Source organism: Gymnoscopelus braueri (genome assembly GCF_963280865.1).
Source record: "Gymnoscopelus braueri genome assembly, chromosome: 8".
Taxonomy (NCBI): Eukaryota; Metazoa; Chordata; class Actinopteri; order Myctophiformes; family Myctophidae; genus Gymnoscopelus; species Gymnoscopelus braueri.
Window position 1 is genome coordinate 24,976,941 of NC_137609.1, and position 22,789 is coordinate 24,999,729.

Genomic DNA, 22,789 nt, shown 5'->3' on the forward strand with positions numbered 1-22,789 from the left:
ACACATTTGCCATCTATAGTACTGTACGGTCTACCCATGTCCCCCATGTGCGTTCTCTCTGTCTCTCTACAGCTCCAATCCCTCCTTTTCCCCCTGTACTCACTCCCTCTCTCTCTCTCTCTCTCTCTCTCTCTCTCTCTCTATCTCTCTCTATCTCTCTGACTGTCTGTCTGTCTGTCTCTGTCTCTCTCTCCCCTCCGTCTCCCTGTCTCTTCTCAGTCTTTGTGTGTGTCTGCTGGCTGAGGGAAACAGTGCCATTCTGGCACCATCAGCAACACACTAAACTCCTCAATTTAACTTTGAGAGAGTACAATAGTAACCAAATGGGTCATGCATAATATATTGTTCACCATATTGGTATCGTTTTGAGGTTTACTTAAGAATACAATATCGGTATCAAACCAATATCAAAATAATCCTCATTTTTAGCCGATATTTTATTTCATATTTATGTTTGAATGTGAAGAAAAAGCCTTTTGTGATGAGTCAAGGCAGCAGATTCAATCAGTGTTTTCCAGGGAAGCTTTCAAAAGCGTCTACCTGTAGAACAAATAAAAGCAAACAAGTTGGAAAAATGTTAAGCAAAAATTAAATGTTTCTGTATCTTTATTACATTCAAGTGGTTTGATGTGCTCATCTCCTTCAGTAGTGAAAGCATACTGTACATTTAGAAACGTGTAGTGTTCATCAGTAGGCCTAATAAATCAGTTAATAAGGATGCACTGTGTTTTAATAGTCTGCACTATACTATACTGTATAACAGGTGTAAGGTAAACCCTACCGTATTGCAATATCAGTATCAGTATTCAAATTGGGTTGTCCATTTGGTTCCATTTGTGCACTCCCAGAGTTAGATTAACACAGATTTTACAGTGTACTGCTGTATACCTATGGCTCCAAATGGGAAAGCCTGATGAGCTCAGATGGCACCACATGCAACCAGAGGACAGCACGCACGCACACGATTGCACAGATTTTCACAAATGGTACACAGTAAAGAGTATTGATTTATCTTATCTCCACTGTGTTGCAGTACACACACACACGCGCACACACACTCAAACCTTTATGTAGACACACTACATAACATGTATATACAGTAAAAGACAGCAGAATCACACAAAGTGGATTTCTGCTGCATCCAGCATCATGCACACTCACCCACTCTTTACTACTATACGTACAAAAGTAATCTCACACACACACACACACACACACACACACACACACACACACACACACACACACACACACACACACACACACACACACACACACACACACACACACCCCCCCCCCCCCCCCCCTCCTGCATTGAGAATCCAAGGATTGTGTGCACGATATTGGTGCTGTAACATGTACTGCAGACCACTGCAACGGCAGATCATTAGACCGCATTCAGCTTCATGCCAAACTCCTTAGCAATCACCACAACATCCTGTTGGGTTTTATTAGGAGGAACACTAAAATGTATGTCATTTGTGTGTCTAAGTCCGTTGTCTCCCTCTCCCAATGGAGAGGAAACTGCAACAATGTCGGAACTACAATAAAGATGGCGACGCAGTGTCCAATCAGGTGTGCCGTCTGCTTCAAATAACTGACACTGACATTGTCAACCAGGAAGTGTACTACCTGACACCAGGGTTGAACATTTTCAATAGAAGAGTGAAGGAGAGGGAAACCACCTCCAACCACTGCAGATGTGCTAGTTATATCGTATTAACATACTCTACCATACAGATAGCGTAAAATAATGTTTTATTCTTTATCTTTAAAATAAGTCCTGGATGATTTGAGACCGATTTTATATACGTGTCTGTCTAATATTGATGTTGGGGCCATAACAGAAAACAAATTGTCCATCAATTGTTCATCTAAATACAGCTGAAAATACCCTAAAAGTTAAACTAATGATGAGAATTGCAACCTCATAATCATGCCTCAATGTGAAGGGAAAAGAAGATTGGAGAAAAAACATTAAACACTATCATTATAATGAATATGAATGGAGCTCATTGAAAGACAAAAGAGACGAACATAGTCGACACGTGAGGGGTTACATTCACAGAAACCATTTCTAAAGTGATATTTTCATTCACTAAAACCTCTGCGTGTTTTTTTCAATGAGTTTTGAGTAGTGAAAGCACCACATGGCAGACGACTGGCCAAAAACCTAAAATGACCTGTCTCTCAGCCTTCCATCAATCACTCCATCTTATCCGTTCACACTTCCTCCAATCACATCCATTATTTAATGGCACACAACTGTCAAATATAAATTATTATGATTAAAAATAGATTAGATTAGATAGATATTTGGCTTGCAGCTTTAGATTTATTAACCACTTAAGCCCTATTTTATACTTCAGCTAATCAAACAAGCTCACAATGCGTGGCATCGCGATGTGTTCTGAGCTAATAATTCATCATTATTATTAACTTTTTATAAAACATTTTGCCACAATGCCATGCCCAAAACAGGGATGCCAGTGTTAATGTGGTTAAAGGGCGTAGGGTCGAAGCTGCCCTGCAGTGCACAAGCAAAACTAGAATGAACTTAATTCCATCTAGGATCCAGTTTCACGATTCAGCATCCTCTACATTCAATAGTGAAGTGATAATGAGAACCTCATGTCTCATTGCACACAAGGGGTTATCATTGCAATGGGCCATATAGACATGCACTGCCACGGACACATGCCATGGTGTGCAAATCATATACTCAAACACACAGGCACAGAGATCCCCCCCCCCCCACACACACACACACACACAATGTTACACACACAACGTTTTTTGGAAATCGCATTGACTTACACATTTATTTCATATCTAGTTATCTTCAATAACCCAAAACCTTTACCCTCACATATAACCTTAAACCTAGCCTCAGGAAACTGCAGCAACGTCATACACCAATTTCATCCCATGCGTCCTCAATCAACTGATGTGATGTTCAGAATTTGTCCCAAAATGTGGTCTATGTCGGGAACACACACGCACGCACACACACACACACGCGCGCACGCAAGATAGGCAGACGAGAATTTCCATGAGGTCAAGCACAAGTATACTGAGCTTTCAGTATCACGCTCTCTCCAGTACTTTGTGCTGCTCTCAAGATAAGGCATGCAGAGCTTCTGGACAGAGGGAGTGGAGTAAGTGGCAAGGGCCATTATTGGTGTGCCTTTTCTCTGGTTTGTATGGAAAACATGTTCAATGCTTTTCAATATGCAGCCTCAATAAGATTAACGGTGCACTGGAACACTCTCAGACTCATCTCATTATCGTTTATCTCCTTAAAAGTGTTTTCTTGTGCATACAAGAACAATGCATTACACTGTACGACACTCACTAGTATGTCCTAGATGACTGCTTCCTCACCGCCAGTGCGGTATTCCTATATTGCATTGTGTCTGTGTATTTGCATGTACGCATAACATATATGTCTAGATGTCCATGTCGCTGTCAATGTGTCTGGGCATTTCTATGGAGTCAAATTCTTTGTGCATTCTTTAACTGCTTAAGCCAGACTCATACTTTGTCGTACAACGGTGTCGCACGGCTAAAATAGTCGATGGACAAGTTCACAACGTGTTGTGAGCTTGACAATCGGGTGTATTCGCAGTGCGACACCAGCATATGATGGAATATAAATTAAAGGGATACTTCACTTTCACATAAAATAAACATTAAAAAAAATATTTTAAAAAAATGAAAGAAGTTATGGCAAAATAAAGGCCCCCTCACACATTAGTAGGACACTCTAATGCGTGAGGGGGCCGTGATTTTTCCATTACTTTTTTCATTTATTTTTAATATATTTTTTAAATGTTTATTTTATGTGAAAGTGAAGTATCCCTTTAAGAATATATACAGTAGGCGTAGGTTATTTTGGGGAATATATGACATGCCCTAGTAAACAGGGAGGCCAGGGTTTATGTGGTTAATTCAGGGCCCTCCCCAAAAGATTCAGTGTGGTTCTGCAAGTGACAGGATGGTGACGGTGTCACCTCACACATACAGTACAGTAGAGTAGCCACTGTCTGGTCGTCCCTTCATTCTAGTCACATGTGCTTCAGGCACCAACATTCCACTCTCCATGTTCCCCCCCCCCCGTCTGTCCTCTGTGCCCTGCACCCTACCCAGCAAAAATCCTGAGAGTTAATCAAACTCCTAGAGTGTAGAAATGGACCTGCGAGCGTGCAATTTTACACTCTCGGAGTTCAATTAGCGCTGAGGATTTTGCAGCGTGTATGCCTCCCTCTGGGTCTCCTCATTCTGAAAGAAACTCAATGTTCTTCCCTTCTCGTTTCTCTCTATCCCCGTCTGTATTTTCTCACTATGGGTGGATCGAGCCAACATTCCTCGCTACCTTGCCTAACGGATAGAATTTTTTTTTTGAATAATGATTTCCCTATTTATTTATTTTTGCATCTTTTGTTTCTCCGCCATTTTAGCTTAAAATACTTTCCCATTCCCCCCCCCACACTCTTTTTACAGTTATTCCTTGGAGACGTGTGAGTGCCCCTCGCAGCTCCCAAGAACCCAACCCGTGCACATCACAGCAAAACGTCACAAGTTAGGGTCTCAGGGAATGAGAGAGGTACAGATTGTTTTTCGGTTTGGCTTTCCCCATAAGCGACATACAGTACAGTAGATAGGATATCTGCTGCTGTTTTAGAGTGCCATGCCTGTGTGTGAATGGAGCAGACAATGGAAGCTTCCTCCCTCGCTGGCTTTGTGCTCCAGCACTGTACATCTCAGTCTTCTTATCACATAGATACGGAGTCCAGCCTGGACAGGACAAGTCCAGACCCACACCGCTCTACCTCCCATGGACAAGTGTCCGTAACATTTGGTGTATAAATTGATATGCATATATCCAGACAGTAGCCAAATACTGCTATACATACACACACTCCAAAAAGCAGCACACTGGATTACTATAACACAACTATAGACCCACAATTCATGTGCAAATTGACCTGGACCTACACACACCTACACAGTAAAATCCCAGTGTTAATCTAACTACAAAGAGCGTACAAATGGAACCACGGGTCCATTTCGGTTCCATTTGTACTCTTTGGAGTTAAATTGACACTATCGATTTTACTATGTACTGAATGGTTGCCACTGCATGCCAAGTCACACCCAGGCACACAGCACTTTGCTATTACATGATGTTCAGAGCCTCAATTATCTTCTGGCATCGCTGTCACACCTCCAGTCTGGCTTGGCCAAACTAAGCATGGGACATTGATCGATATCGGACGGCCCCTGCCTTCGCTGACCACACAAACGATACCACAGACAGCAGCACAATACCGACTGCAGCAGACGGCCCAAATACACTTGATCATGATCCTACTTTCGTGGAAATGCCTCCACTTTGTTAAAACGGCCCGAATTCCCCCCACTAGAGCTCCACGATGCCCCCGTGTCGAGGGTTCCAGCCAGCATAGACAGCATCCATCAATCACACCAATATAACCGCTAGACCGTACTCATTTATATGGTTCACACGGAACTGACTTTTAAGGAGATGGTGAGGATGAGGAGGTGGGGGGATGGGGGGGGGGGGGGGGGTGACATGAGAAAAGAGGTAGAATGAGAAAGAGAGAAAACTCACCCAGCTATCCATGGTGGCTGAGGCTGCCTGCCGCAGTCCTCTCTCCATGTCTAATGCTTGTCATTCTAACAGATGGAGAGAGACAGAGAGCGAGCAGGAGAGGATGAGGCGAGAGGAAACGGCAGGACGTGATGGGGTTAAAAGAGAGAGGGGAAAGCTAGATTGATTAGAAATAGATTTCAGCGTCACTCGCTCTGGCTTTGTTCGCAAGGAATCCTACGGGCTGCCACATGAGGCTGCTCGAGCAGACTGCTGTCTGGCCGTCTGCTGCTCAGACATGCAACGGCTCCACCATGTGCAGCGAGCGAGAAAGAGAGAGAGAGAGAGTGGACGAGGGAGAGAGGGAGAGAGAGAGAGCGAGAGAGAGAGCGAGAGAGAGAGAGAGAGAGGGGACGAGGGAGAGAGAGAGGGAGAGAAGAGAGAAGGACAGGTGAGAGGTTGATACACTGAAATGGGTGAAACAGGGAACATGGAGACGAAGGGGGGGGGGGGGACAAAAGGAACAAACTGGTGCTAAAAAAGAGAGAATTAACTTCTGAGAAATAAAACAGAATGTCTAAAATGGGAAGAGGATAAGAACATGCATGTACCATAAGCCCAGGCAGCGGTGCAAACATTTTATGTGCCAACATTATAGATGCAAAAAAAATAATAATGAAGAAATTAAACAATCCAGAGAAGATCAGTTAAGTTAAGTATGGTTAATATGGCTATCCAGTTAGAAAGCATGCAAGCAGCAGGGTGAAGGCAGGAATAAAAGCACAGGGCCAAAATATTCAGTCAAGCCCTGTCCCTTGTAGAGACAGGCTACTAGACGAGAGCAATAAAAGCTGACACACAAAGCATCCTACAGACCTCACATATGATAACGTGTACCGTATAGATATTGTTGTGCCCATGATCTCAGCGCACTGCATGCTAAAGTTTCCACATTAGAGAAAAACAGACGGAAGCGGTGCATTATCATCCGTTTTTTTTCCCAGACAAAAGTTTGAGAGCTACGAAAACAGCAGGCAATGGAGAGCTGGAACGGTCACGCTACTGAATAATAGGAAAGAATGTGTCAACTCCTGTTGCTGTAGTCTCTCTGCCCTCCTCTCTCTCTCCCCTGTGACAGTGGAACCCATCTACAGTATGCCACCTTTTTCTGTCTCTCGTTTCCTTCCGTCTGTCTCTCTCCCTCTTTCACACACACGCTCTTTCTTTTGCCTCTGGGTTTGCTGCTTGTACTTTCTTCAGTTTCAATATGTCTCACCTCTCTTTTTGTTCTTCCTTTTCTTCCTCTCTCCCTGAACGCTTGCTGGACCGCTGCAAATCTCTAGGGCAGAGGAGCCGTAGCGGACCATCTGCCTTGCCCCCTCGCTCAGCCTGCTAAAGAACAGCATCCGACGTAGCCGTAGCCTCGCTAGACAGAGAGACAAATAAATAATATCATCCATTCATTTGCTCTCCCACAGCTGAAACGAGTTGGAAGCCAGCAAGAGCGACAGAAAGGACAGAACGACAGAGATGAACACAGAGTGGCAGAGAGAGAGAGAGAGAGAGAGAGAGAGAGAGAGAGAGAGAGAGAGAGAGAGAGAGAGAGAGAGAGAGAGAGAGAGAAAACGAAGGAGCTTGTAGAGCTTAGGAGAGGAAGCATGGAAGGAAAGGAAAGTCAGCCACATTTTGTCTTACACTGTCTCTCATCATGCGCCTTTTCATTAAAGGAAAGAAGAAAAAAATCTGAATCCTTTTCCAGTCAGTGAGTTCGGCATTCGGCTCCCCCCTCTCTCTCCCTCTCTCGCTCTCCCTCTGTGTCTCTCTCTGCCCCCCGCCCCCCCCCCCTCGCTCTCTCTCTCTCTCTCTCTCTCTGTGACTCTCTGTGAGAATGAGGCATTACAGCGTGTGTTTCATGGAGAAGAAAAAAAGGAGGGTGGGAACAAGAGAGGGCTGAAAGAGAATAGGAGTGAGTGAGAGAGCAGAGGAAATGTGGAGCGAGTGCAGGGAACGATGGAGGGAGACGACAGCGGGGGGAATCCTATGGCGGTCGGGACGTCTCTTCGCAGCATTTCGTCGCTGGCGAAGCCGCGTAAAAACGGTCACGAGAATAGGGCCGGGGGGGATATGGTGGAAAAAGCGAGACGAATGGGGTGAGAAGTGAACTGCCCCGAGAGGGTTCCTCCGACGGACGACACAAAGTGGGCTGAGATCAGCGACAGCAGACAAAGTGGCCTATATACAGTAGCACACTCACCCTGTGTTCTTCTATTATTAAACCATTCCCGTTGGTTTTCCTATAGGAAATTATTTACTTTAGAAAGCACAAGCAACAACAAAGCACAGCATCCTCACTTCAGAGTCCCATTCATTATGTCTTCCATCTCCTATGCCTACACCGCTAAATCCTGAGCTTTCATCCAACTGTCGAGAGTGCAAAAATGGACCCTTACAGCTCCAGAGAGTTAGATGAATGCTCAGGATTTTGCAGAGTAGTATGTGCATTTCCAAAGCTGATGTCTCTCTGGGTCACAGACGTCACATGGTGCATTGGCTCATCAGCATCACATGCACTTCAGGCAGTGCAGTGTTGTTTCACCCCCACCATTCTGCACACATTCTCTTTGTTTCTCTTTCCCCACATTACTGTCACACATTACGGCCGACGACACACGACAGAAAAATCGTCAGATCGTCATCAAAACAGGAAAAACTATGTGTATAAATAGTCAGCGGAGAGACTCCATGCTGCATTGTCATCTCACAGCTCACACCACATACAGTATCACACGAGAGCTAGAGAGATATTGCAGAGGGCTTTACTCCTCCTGCTGTATACAGTAACACACTACGCTCAAGTCTCCAGAACCCACAGCTTACAGCTAATGGACACAAAACCAAACCACTTTTGATCGAACTTTGAGAAAGCACCCAAAAAGGGATAATTATGTCTTTTGAGACAGACATCGCCAGATTTTAATAGGCAGCAGTTGACTTTTCACCCCTTTCCTTCATGCTGTCCCATACCAAAAGCCCCCCACACACACACACACACACACACACACACACACACACTCCGTTCTTGCCTATAGAATTCCCTCCCACCCACAGTCACCTCACCCAGTGGCCTTGGGACAGAGAACAAAGTGTTAGAGCGGAAAATGTTCCTCATCATCACATCACTCCCCTGCTCCACACCAAAGAACACTATGGTCCAACACATCACAGGAGGCCACCACTGCCATCTGTCCTTCAGAGGGAGGTATAGGCCATACAGTACATGCATGCAAGAGTGGAACAGGTTTAGACATAGCACTGGATGGGACAACTAAAGACACTGGTATTTAGTCAGAATTATGGAATTCCTATATAAGTCAACTGGAAATCCTGTTTCCAGCAACTATAGTTCCACTTCAGCCAATGTACAGCAAATGCTGCCCCCATTTCTAGGAAAGCCTCTGCTTAGATCTGCACAAATAATGCAATCACTGCACAACACTAGCTTAACAGTGATGCCCCTCACAAGTCACATTTCACAGGAATGCACAATGGGTCGTTTGTTTGGAGCGGTACTGTAAGGTGGCATTCTGAAATGAACCCATAACTGGAATTCCAACACCTCAAAGTCAAGAGCTTAGAGAATGCGGAAGGGATTTAAATGTAACCCACGACAGAGATTCAAAATATCCAGCTAAATGTCATGCAGTTGACGGCAAAGCACAACAAACTGGCTTGGATATGCCTGAGAGTGCGATAAACAGTAACGGCAATATGTGATTCACACTACTGAGACGGACATGATTTCAGGGATCTGTGATTCCCCTCGGTTTCATGTAGTGAAAGTAGTCATTGGCTGTTTTGTTCGCATCAGTTTCCTTACCACATAGTTGTGTAGAGGAAATATGTCTTTTTGGTTAAGTGAAAGTGAACTTTGTACATAACTGGCTGCCAAGTCCAAGTTCTCCCCCTGCGGCCCAATGGTTTTTCCCCTCAGCTGCATCTCTTTCATTAGAACTGCCCACAATCCTCTCTGCTCCACTATGTTGCACTATATGGTGTTCTCTCGCTTCAACTCTTCTATATATATTTGACCTCATTGTCTTTCACTCTGTGACTTACATCTTTATTATGTCTTTACTGTTCTTAATCTACAACTAGAAAAGTGTGCTCCTCTGAGCGCAGATCTCCACCAGGCTGTCGGAATGACATTTTGATCACATGACTCCAGAGAGTCGCAACTTCGCAACATTATTTGGAAGTACAGGGTTGTGTATATTGCATAATGTCAATTCTGAAGTGCGATTGATGAAAGGGAGTGCAGAGCCTTGATTTGTGCGGATCACAGGTTTATCTCCTTTTTGTTTGTAAGTCACAAGCACGCTCCCGTGGATATCATTTGTGATGTTCCACGCCCTATTTAAGACCTTAAAAGGCAACTGGAAACATCCAACGTCATCAACATCATCACTCTTCAAAATGAACTGATCTACAAGCTTACAATGTGTCTCGGCCCACCGTCTTGACAACCTGTAGATCAGTGTATTTTTGGCAAGCGAGTCCCTCACGCGATCGATCCACTGAACGTTAATAAAGTAATAGCCTATAATGAGAATAAGAGGTTTACAAATTTTAACCTCAAGACCAAAGGCTAATGAAACTTGGATATTATATACTGTATATAAGCCCTTTTACTGAACAGAACAATTGCTCAAATGAAACATGGAAATGTACGGGTATGAGCAAGTACAAATAATGTGCGGACCCGAGCTTAGTGAATGAGGCCCAATGTGTACCAATTTGTGTGGGTTTTGGACAAAATCAGTGGGAGTAGTAGCAAAAACTGTGAGAAAACGCAGAATGGCAGAAAATCTAGTCTGGCACAAATGGATGGGGCCTATATGGGGAGTTGTGTCATGAGCCAGAGAGTCCAGGGAAATTGTTTTTGACAGACAGTTCAAGAGTTATAGGCTAAAACGTGAAGCGGCCTGTTATAGTGCCACCATGTGGCCGATTTGAAGCCACCATGTAGCCGTTCCCAGACAGACTGACAGACAAACAGACGAACAGACAGGGACAGGGGTAAAAACATCATCTCTGCCCTTTGCCGGAGATACAGTAACAATCTTACAATGTTCATCCTATACTGTGTGATGTTTGTTATAAGAGTATCTCTTCCTGCATCCTGGGGGAAAAAAAGTGAACAATATTTTTAAAAGTCTGCCATTTCCATTACACATGAGTGAAAGAAAACTAAAAACAACAACAACAACGGTCCACCTGACGACACAGCCTCACAAGGCAGCCGGTGCATGCGATGATGTTGCTCGATCCAGAGCGTGAGGTGTTTCCTCAGGGAAAGCTAGGAGGCTGTACAGTTATCTCCTGTGATGTCACTCTGAACTATACAACCTACTACCTCAGCCTGTGGAACACTTTCTGGAGAGATTGGGAGGGTAGGAATATGTCAGCAGTAGCAGTGGTAGTTGGAACACATGACTTTAGGGTGGGAATGCCATGTAACCTATGTTTGCGCTCAAGAATGGAACCAGAATATGGTGATATATATAGTTTAACTCTCTCAGTGCCAATGAAATAAAAACATATGTTCATACTGTGTCAGCAAAAAAAATAAAAAATCAAAGTAAAAAAAAAAGTACTTACAGTAGGAAGCGAGATACAGCCTTTTTCAGTTATAAGTTAAACAAGGAGTGGATGGAGCTGCAAATCTTCAGATAATGATATCTTGGGTTCTGATTTTTTTTTCTCCAAAAAAATTATAATAAAAATAATAATTATTATTTCTATTTATTTTTTAAAAACTCAGGATTTTTCGTTCTTGGCACTGAGGGCATTCAGAAAAAACTCCGGATATCTTGTTGTGTGGCACTGAGAGAGTTAAGTGGGGGAGTCCAGGTACTGTATGTTCTGCTATTGTGCCGGTGCTTTAACCCATTCAATCCGGGAACGCATCTCTGTCATTTTAGATTTATTTGGCTATTCAAAAATAGCAGATCTACAAGCTCCTCTGTGAGCTTGCCTTGTAGATCTGCAAAAAAAAATTTAATCGTGATTGTTTTTCTGAAAAACTATTGTTGCTATATCAGTGGTGCTCAAACTTTTTCTTGTCAAGGACGCCCAAAATTATGTTTTCGGTTCGCCAAAAGTATAAAAATAATGGTTATAGCTAAAATCTAAAATGACACAGACGTGTCCCGGATTGAATGGGTTAATGACCAGGTAGACAAGTACAAGTACTACTTGTTGACCCTGTTCTGCTATGGCATTGGTGTTGCCAGGTAAGACACATTCCTATAGATACAAGCTTGATAAGCACTTAAAACCTATACTTGGCTGACCAGTCCCTCAGGGCTCTATAATAGTGACTTCTCTCTATTTGCTTTACATTAACCCATTCAATCCAGGAACGCATCTATGTCATTTTAGATTTCTTTGGCTATTCAAAAATAGCAGATATATTATGAGCTTGTAGATCTGCTATTTTTTGGAAAAGTCGTGAAAATGTGTGCAAATCTTTGAATATATATATTTTTAAAGGGAACATCTGTAACTCAAATCTTTGCCTCTGAGGGTCCCTGGAACACAATATTTTACAAATATTCGCTTTAAAAAAATTCAAAAGATTTGCACACATTTTCACGATTTTTCAAAAATAGCAGATCTACAAGCTCATGGCGCGGCACTCGGTGCAGCGCTGTGAGGTTGTATATCTGCTATTTTTGAATAACCAAAAGAAATCTAAAATGACAAGAGATGCGTTCCCAGATTGAATGGCGGGTTAAAGATCTTCGCTGAAAATAGCCAAATCTACAAACTGGTAGATCGGCTATTTTCTGCAAAGGTCTTTCCCCACAATATGGATGCTGGGGTTTTAAGTGGTCAACATTCTTCTATAGTGACGTGCTGTAAGGGTCAGGTCGATAAAATACCTACGGTATAGATACGAGCTTGTTTAACCACGTTCTGCTATAGTGCCGGGTGTTGTAATGGCCAGGTAGACACATACCTATAGATACGAGCTTGTGCAGCCAGTCACCACAAGTTCGGATCTACGGGTTTGTGACAGTTGGCGTCTCTTCAGGAACAAATAAGAGAGGAAGTGGCACATGGCAAACTTTGAAACTAAAATGTCTTTGTGTTCTCAAATGAGACCTAAAGCAGAGAAACCTTCAGGTTAATGTTCTACACATCCCCTCATTCAGTGTGTTCACTGCAGCGATCCAAGCCACAAGTGTCACACAAACAACCACTCTCATTCACCGTTAGGCTACCTCGATGGATCTCAAACTTTTTCATGTCAAGGACCCCCAAATTGATATGTTGTTGGCCGCAGACCCACATCGGATTTTTTTTTGTGGCAAGGACCCCCAGAGGAGGAGGTTTGTGTTAAAAAAATGATTAAACATTTTCAAAACATTTGATACTTTTCCAAAGTAAAACAATTTCAAAAATAGCAGATGTACACGCACGTTTCGTGCCGCGAGCTTGTACATCTGCTAATTTTGAAATGCCAACATATAAATGGATGAAGTGGTTAAAATGATTGTGCTATATTAACTCCTTTAGCTGGGGACCCCCTCAAGGACCCCTGGGGGTCTCCGGACCCCACTTTGACCACTGGGCTAAATAACAACCGTGCTACACTACTAATGCGATGAACAATGATTTATTCACTGTCAATGTCAATAAATATTGATAGCTACAATAAATGTTGATATCTTACCTGTGATGTTTACTGTTTACACATTCAAATCAATTTCTATGTTTTAAGGTCAATAATTGTAAAAAAAAAAAAAAGAAGCTTCTTCACGATACATCCTTTATTTTATTTGCAGTAGTAAAAACTATTTGGAAATTGTGACTAGTTCAACGAAGTTAAAGAATATGTCTAATATTATCTATCTATAATACTGTACATACAAGTAGCATTATTATGATAACTTATCATATAATTATGTACTTATTAATATTACGTTGTTGATAGATATGTTAATTATTTTATATCCTTAAAAGAAAATCATATTCCATGATTACTAATGTCTCATTCGAATAACTGAATGTAGAATATAAGGCACCAAACCAAAATCATAGTGCTATATCATCTGCAACCAGAGGCTAACTGCTTGTTATTATATGATGAAATATGGTAATATGAATAAAATGTTTTAAGATTACCAAACTGTTCTTCCAGGTCAGATTGTTGAATTTGAATTGAGAAAAAGCCAAAGACCATTGCAGTGTTCACTAAAGACCAAAAAGATAATTTTGCAACAAACTGAAAAAGTGCAATCGCAACCGAAAACTTGAATATGACATGGAAAATGTGTATTTAGTGAACTGCTACTATTCATCACTTATAAACTATTTTGTATTACTGCACATAACGCCATTTTGTTCCCTGTAACTATTTCACCAACAATAGACAGTAAACAACATCATTTCATGAGGAGGGAAGAAGACATGGAGAGACACAGCAGTGACTGAACACCTTACAACACGTGCAGTGTCAGGACCAAGAACCCATTCTTGGCATGAATGTACTTCTTAAACTTTATATTAATAAGGAAATGCCAACATACCAGTGGGTCCCTGGACCTGTGCTGGTCAGACATACTCTGGCATCGAAATGGAGACAGGCTTGGGGGGGCAGTGTAGGCCGATCGTCCAGCAGAAATGTGAAAACCTAGACAGACAGATACAGTAAGTATCCCCATCATCACAAACACACTGTGAACATAACAGAAAGTCCTAAATCCTGAAATAAGATATCCATGCGTACACACCCAAAAGCACACAGTCACACAAGCACGTGCCAGCCCAAGTATGCCCTTAAACACAAAAGAGGCTTAAAACTACAAGAAAAAAACAGTTCCGTTAACAAAAACGTTAAAAAGATATCGCTAAATGACAAATACAAGAGAAAAGAGGATATCCCCTCTTTCTCTCGCCTACCCTGTTGTCCAGTCCCCATTTTTCAGAGTTCAACACCTCAAGATGGCTTAAAAAAAAAGAAAAAGTACGGCAAGAGAGAAATGGCAAAAGGTTGAATGCGGTAAGATGTGGACAAGGAGGAGTTGCAGCACAGGGCTGGCTACAGAGAAAGTGGAATTTGTGACCAAGCAAAGGAAAGGGTGGTGATTTCTCTTTTTTTGGTGCTTCATTCTGCTTGTTTTTTCTTTTTTTTTTGGATCCCAGCAGGGTCCTTGGCTGTAGCTCTGTCTCTCCTTAGTGCTGCCAAAAATTTGGACATGTCCCTCTGTATTTAAAATTCCCTTGCATAAAATGAAATTGGGGGATAACAAAAGATATAACCTGAAAGAGGGGGTGAAAGGAAACCTTGAACGTCAAACAGAATCAAAGTTCTAACAGGAAAAGGATTGGAGAAAGACAGGCAGCAATACAAAGGCAAAAAAAAAAAAAAACAACAACAAAAAATGGCCACGGCTTTAACGGCAGACTAAAGAACAAGAAAAAAAGTGTAGACCAAAAATGGTTGCTTTCAAAATCATACTTTTCTCTGCAAACATGTTATCTCCCACGTGCGAGCCGCTCCGCTAGCTGCTTGACAACACAGCAGCCAAAGCCTATCCAATCTTTGCCACGTAGTGAGGGAGAAAGAGAGAAGCCACTTTTTTAACCCTCCAATATGGCTGAGGGCCGGAGAAAAGAAGCAATGAGCTGAAAGGGAGAATGGTGCTAACCGTCCTGCTTTGGGGAGGGTTTGACGACTCTACGATCATCTCTCTCTCTCTCTCTCTCTTTCTCTCTCTCCTTTTCCTCTCTCACGCCCTTTGTCCCATTAACCCTTTTTCCAGGCCAGAGAAATACACTAGAGTACAGCTGTTTTGTCATCCTATAAGAAATTGTGGCGGCAGCACTGGATACGGCCACTGTAAAGCGGTAATGGTGATATAGGCAACCTTGTTGCCTGTCTCTCATATACCCCACCCCCCTGCAGGGATCCTCTACATGTATCTCTGGCTGTATACATGTGTCCTCCTGTTGATTTTATAAATGTCTCTTTATGCACATCCATGTAAATATGTATGGGGGATAAATTAAGTTCTCCATCATTCAGCGGTGATTCAATGACGTTTGTATGCAGCACTCCATTTTAACATTCTTAATTTGCATTTTATGTGATGTTCATTACTATTTTCACTATTAGTTGTGCCTCACTTTTGCATGTGATCTTTGCATCACCTTAAGTGTGTGACAGTTGGGGATTTGTAACAAAGTTATCTTTTTGTATTCCATAAAGCTGGTATAAATGTTAAATTGATTATGTGAACTTAAATGTGAACAGACACTGCTTAGATATGTTCTGTGAAGGATAAAGATTTCACTATTGTAAGTTTATTTGACCTAATAGCTCTGCTGATCTCTTAATTACTCTTCTTAGAGGTTTTGTGGGAATTACAGGAGTATGTTCATTGGTTCATTTCATAGTATGAAATAGTGTCTTCATGAAGGGTGTTCACTGTCACCAAAGCTAGTTCAACACAAGTATAGTCTATCTTAAGGTTCCACCTGGATTGCTTAACTAAATGTGCTTAACTACAAAATGAACTATTAAACTACAACATGTTGTCATACAATTTTATAAGTTAATAGAAATGCTTGGACTGTGTAAAATAATAAATATACTTCAAGTAAATTCCATTTATGTATGATTCATTGATGAACATACTGTATGAGAAAAAGGTTTCCTTAGCTCATATAACCCATGTATACAAAGTATTGCTGTTGTGAAAAAGAAAAACGTATTGAGGATAGTGAGTGCTGGATCTTAGTCTGCCAGAGCATGCCAAGAGTCCGCTGTCTCTATGCTATGCTCACCACTTGAATCTAAATGAACAGATTTGACTTTCAGGATATTGCCAACAGCCTTGTCTCAGTGCCTACACAGAGAATGGTTTCTCCAGAGCAGAAGGGTGAACAAACAGACTGACTGACAACGGCAGAACACTAAACCCAATCTCATGAACCCCCTCACACCAGATCTTGGGGGGAAAAGAGAAAGAGAGAAGATGGCCGCCAGAAATGAGTAGGCATTTAGCGATTCACTCAACTCACGATACGATTCGAATCACAATACTAGGTTCACGATACGATTTTCAAGATCTTTTAAACACAAAATTATTTTCCAGACAAATGACCAAAAAATCTTTTTAAAATGTATTTCTCTTACACAAATCCAGTATTTTTTTATTTTTACAATACTGCGTTTTCTCTTATCTGCTTTTCTCAATTCTCTTACAAAGATCCTGTATTTTCTTTTGCACATGTCTTTTCACACTGACGAATCCTTGGTATTTTTATAACCAGCTTCGAGCATAATGGCTTACGTCCATGCTACTTCCGTGTTGCTTAACACATCGGGTGCCAAACACGGTCTGAACCGTGTTTGCGCAGAGTAGCGGTCCGGTGCCGAACACGGTCCAGACCGTGAAATATGTCTTTTTGTTTTTTTCGTTTTTCTCCACACGGGCGGGGCTAGAGCAGCTCTGGGAGTACCCATTGTGATCTTGAGAAGGATAGGCCAGATAGATCACCGGAAAAACAAAAACATGGCTCCCATCCACTTCCTGTCTATTTCCTTCTTTAAAACACCTATATCTCCGAATCTGTTTCCGGTGGGGAAAACCGGTCATGCGCGATGCGCGATCCCCCCCCATTGTAACTCGCGAGTGAAATGTTATCGTTCCAGGCTGTAGCCAGGGTCATCGCGCAACATGAATGGATGTTTTTTTTTACATGGATTTGCTCCTCGTGGAGTCTAGAGCTTTAAACAGCAAAGCGCAGTCAATGGGGAGAATACTGGCACCCAACGTAAGTTGTTATGAAAAAATGCTGGCACCCAATGTGTTAACAGTGACATCACTGTCGAATCCTTGGTGTCTTTATCGTAGCCTTTCAACGTGTGTTGATCAGCGATGTCACTACAGGCTGTATTTTGATTTTTTTCACGCTTGTGCTAATGAAACACTAAATGGGATTATTATTTCATGTCAACATTCAAGTACAACTATCAGAAGATGTAACCCAGGTAAAGTAATGTGTCACTCTGCAAGTTTAACTCAAGTTTTCCACCTGTCCAAATTTTCTTCTGGCAATTCTTTGCATCGTGATTCACATTTTATTAAATCGATTTAAATCTTCACCAGTTTGAATAGATTTTTTATCGATTTACGATAAATCATTACATGCCTAGAAATGAGCCAAGATAAGTATGAACTTGCTGATGGTGTGCATTGCAACTTGGTCACACAACATCAGGCAGGACAGAATGGACAAGCATCATTGAATTTAGTTTGATCTTCTAATACTTTCACATTTAGCGTATCACTACTGTTCTCCAAAGAAGGGCCTTGTCCTTAGTGCCTGACTTCCATATGCAAACATGCTGAGCATATAAAAAAAGATGAAAAAGTATCTACAAATGTATTTACATTCCACTGTTAAAAGATGAAGTCAAAATATTCCCATTAAGCAATTACTTGTGTAGTTACACAATTATATCGACTTCATCTTTCTCCTTTCCCTGCTCTAGCAGGATTGAGGTTTTTGACAAGTGGACACAAAATGACTTAATTAAAACCTGCTCTTGCAGCCAAACTATTTCCTATATGAAATAGTGAACAGTGAACACATTCACCAAGGTGTAGAACTCAGCGTGAGTATTCAAGGGTCAATGCCCACTGCCCTTTTTGCTCGCGGTGCCCAAAATGCCCATTTCACATCTCAAAAGCCCTTGAGTGAAAGACCAATACTCTAGTGGACACTTCAGTGCTTTAGATTTGCCCTACGACTATTCTTTTTTCTTTAATAGAAGTAGGATTAACTTCAAACCCCGCCCGTCCTATCTTGAATGTTTATAACAAGATCAGTTGCTGGGATACTGAGTTTCTTCTTTTTTTTTCTTTGAATAATGCATCATACTTGTTGTAAACCAGGCTATTAATTGCTATGGTACATTACGTTCATTTCACCTTTGCATAGAAGTCACCAGAAATTAATATGTACAGTATAATGAGTTTCTTGATGAAACATAATGTACTCTGGACCATTTTGTTGAGGGCCTATAATGCACAACTCTGGACAGACATGTAAAGCTACTAAGCCAGACATGCTATTGATGATTTGAAAAGTATATAACACTGGAATCTCCTCATTAAGATAAGTATGTATGTTTATATGTATTAAGTATGTTTAGAAGAAATACTGCTCAAGAGACCAGACATGGACAGCAGATTTCAAACCTCAAACTGATTATCATGATAGTCATGTGACTGTACTACATACTGTATATATTTTTACTTGCCGGAAATGCTGTCACCCTGATGCACTATGACAACTTTGTAACGGTTTATATACTTAAAATAAACGATTGTAATACTTTATTTGTAATATCGACGTACTTTCAGAAATCAACTCTATTTCTGAAAGTAGACAGATAGGTGTCTTGGGGTTTTGTTATCCACCAACATGAACTGTTAAACGGTTAACACCTGTATAAGAATCACACAAAACTTGTCCGCAAGTTGCATGAATAGCTGCATAATGAGGTAACTACAGCTGCGTACCATCTTTGTTCTTCCATAGCCTCATCAATATTTGGCAACCTCATTTTGCTTTTCTACACAAAGGCCACCCTGGCCTGGATTTGAGCTTTGTCTTGCCATTGGATTGTACTACTGCAGTGTGCGTAACATCTGTTTATGCCGACTTAACACCCATTAGTTTTTTATCTCTGTATTCTGCCCTGTAAATTAACTTAACCACTTTAACCCTGGCATCCCTATTTTGAATAAAATGTCACAATTCTACAAAATGTTACAATTTGAATAATTTAAAAAAAATAGCTTAAATAGCTGATCTACAAGCTCAATGTGTCACGATACGTAGATCGTATATTTTCACTATTTGTTGTACGACAGAGTATATAGGGCTTAAGCGGTTAGAGAAATTATCTGGAAGTGTGTGTCTATCGTACAGTCGACTATGCAATCCTAGACAGCATTAGTATTTGTTACAATACATGTTTGTTTTTTTGTCACGTGCATCTCATGTTCCCGACGTTTGGCTTTTGCCATTTTTCCCCCCAGCTTCTTTCCTCATTTGATCTCGAGAATCTCTTGCCGTGGCTTGTCCCTCACTTCACTCTCTATCGCCTCCTCTCCCTCCCTGTTGCAAATATTCTGCTCACGCACAACTGCGGCACCCTTTCTCCCATGCACTCCATTAATCCACACCACAGACATCTTGGCCCAGTGTCTCGTCTCTCCCAACATGCACTCCAGAACTCTCAAAGTCGAGGCGGCGGTGGTAAGAGTAGCGACCTACACATTATTCACAGACCATGAGGTGCACTGCTGAACACGCTTGTTACAGGATAAAACTATAATTAGTATTTTAAACCACTCCTCCTCCCATGGAGTACCACTAATTAGAAATACTTGGCACAGTGAACGTGTCGATTGCAGATTTTCAATAAATGACGGTCTGTGTTAACTTAACATTCTTTTCAGGAGAGAAAGTAATCTTTATTTCCACCACTGATACCGATAGAAGGAATATGACAGATGTAACAGGAGAGGACACTATTAGTAAAGCAAAATAATTCAACATTATTGAATGATTATACAGTAAATATAATAGATGAGTTATCAAATATACTACCTCCTGATTTTCTAACATCCAACTATAACATTTTATGCCTGCCCGTATTCAGAATAAATCAAGGAAATCATATAGCTTAATTCCTAATTTATACTTCTTTATACTATGCTGTTTACAGAAAATATGTGATCTTCAACTGAAAAACATGAAGCATACAGTATTTTCAGTGAGTAGCATGGTCGTAGGACAAAATATAAATTTGACTTATAATCTCCATTAGAAGTGTTCAGCTAGGCTTAGCACAGCCATTTTATAAGAGCAGGTACTGAACAGACCTTAAATGAACATTTAATTTCAGCACCTGACTGAAATAAACTATAAAACAATTTGACAGATTTATTAATAAACAGGGCTAAAAAAGGAAACAAGAAATTAGGAGCACATCTAAAATGTTTTTAATGTTTTAATTTCGTATTTATTTTCAATACAAAGGGTTATTGAATTATCAAATAGCTCCCTTTGAGAAGAAAAAACTAAACAGATGCATCAATACAACTTATTGATTTTGTCCACACACTGACGATCAAAACAAACCTTTTCATTTGATTTTATTGGTAATAAAGAACTGCCACCTCAAAACCTTTTACTTTCAAGCCTTGATTCTGTTTCATTCTAAGATCCAGGGTTCTAGGGATCCTAGCAATAGATTGCTCTATTTTTCTTGTCTAGTTGAAATGTTAAATATGAGCAGCATTTGCACTGTGGTAAGCACAAGGTAAAAAGAAATTATCAGTAATGGGTTTCATGTGGGTTCTTAAAGTGTTTTCCAGAAAGAAAGTTGAAAGGACAAGAGCACAATAACAGAGCAGGGGTGAGGTTGAAAGAAAGAAAACAATTTATGAACGGCTTCTTTTCTATTCATCTGCAGGACAGGAGTCGCTGCCTTGGGCTAATCACACCGAGAACGCAGCCAAATATTGCATTATTAACACATCTTCTATGACAGGCCGAAGAATGAGTCACGAAGCAGCGGCATTGAGACCCATTAACCCATTAAGACCGGGAACGACATCTGTGAAACCACTTTAACCATCATTTTATACTTTGGCTATTCAAAAATTGAGCTTGTAGATTTGAAAAATCTTGAAAATTTGTGCGAATCTTTGAATATATATATTTTTAAAGCGAACATTTTGTACTCAAACCGTTGCATCTGGGGGTCCCTGGAACGGCATATTGGGGGTCCGCGGCCAAATACATATCATTTTGGGGGTCATTGACATGAAAAAGTTTGAGCAACACTGATATTATAGCAGCATCAGTGTTTCAGAAAACGGTTAGGATTTAGAAGACATTTGTAGAATCCTATCTCAGGTCTTAATGGGTTAAAGAAAACAACCAATGCTGGCCCTCTGGTTAGTGGAGCACAGTGGTGGACAAAGCAGTCAACCCTACTTGAGTCAAAGCATAGATATACTCCTGGTCAAATATTATACCCACTACAAATGAAAGTTGCTCTGTCAATTGTTTTACTTGAGTTAAAGTACTGGAGTAATTGCTTTTAAAAAATATGTAAGTACAAGTATTCAAATGTACCAATTACAAAGTGCGTTTTCTTTTTAATGCAATGCACTGTATTGAAATTCAAAAATTCAAAGATTTTCAAGAAATATCAATAATAGAGAAAATTGTAGATCTACAAGCTCACAACGCATCGCGATGTGCCATGTTGTGAGCTTGTAGATCAAAAGTACAATATTTGTCTATGAAATGTAGTGGCGGAAAGTCATAAGTATCCAAAAATACAAGTAAAGTACAGATAATCAAAAAATGTACTTGAGTACAGTACTCAAGTAAATGAACTTATTTACAGTCCACCACTAGTCCACTCAAGTTATCGAAGGTGGAAGCAGGCAAGGAACTGCAAGGAGTGCAATCTTCAGATTTTATCGTATAGTGTGTATTAAAACACAGGGTAAGTAATGATAAGTATTCTAGAGATGAGATCTGCTAGTGTGGCTTGATGCCAATACTTTTGTACTTTCAGTCAAATACATTTTTTAATAAAGACCTTTTACTTTGTAACAGAGTATTTTCATATCATGGTATTGCTACTTTTCTGAAATAAACACAAATCTGAGCACTTCTTCCACTACTGGCGCAGACCACACATTTTCCCCTGATCCTTCTTCGTCTCTTTTCTCACTCTCATTCATTCAGTTTAATGTTGAACTCTGCTCTGCTAGACAAGGCAGAGAGGGTAAGCTCCATGGTTACCTGGCACCAAGCCATCTCATAACAGCGCCAATTGATTCTGGACAACCGCCATATCCGCTGCCCCCCTCCCCTCCCCTCCCCCATTCCGTCCACCTTCCATGCACCCTCCTAGACTGTCTGTAGTAAAGCATTCGTAAGTCATAACCAATAGGAAAGGAATCGCTCCAATAACTAATTGGAGCTATTCCACCAAATCTGAGATTTCCACTACTACTGTAACATGACATCCCTCCCTATTATAGGGCATTTCATTATAAGCAA

General features: G+C 41.1%; 1 long non-coding RNA gene across 1 annotated transcript in view; it reads right to left on the reverse strand.

Moving 5' to 3' along the window:
• Positions 1–14,206: 14,206 nt before the first annotated feature.
• Positions 14,207–22,789, reverse strand: part of LOC308089661 — a 33,891-nt gene continuing 25,308 nt past the window's right edge. Inside the window, exon 3 of the long non-coding RNA XR_013933528.1 lies at positions 14,207–14,312. This is a non-coding gene — a long non-coding RNA (uncharacterized lncRNA). The remainder of the gene's footprint in view (positions 14,313–22,789) is intronic.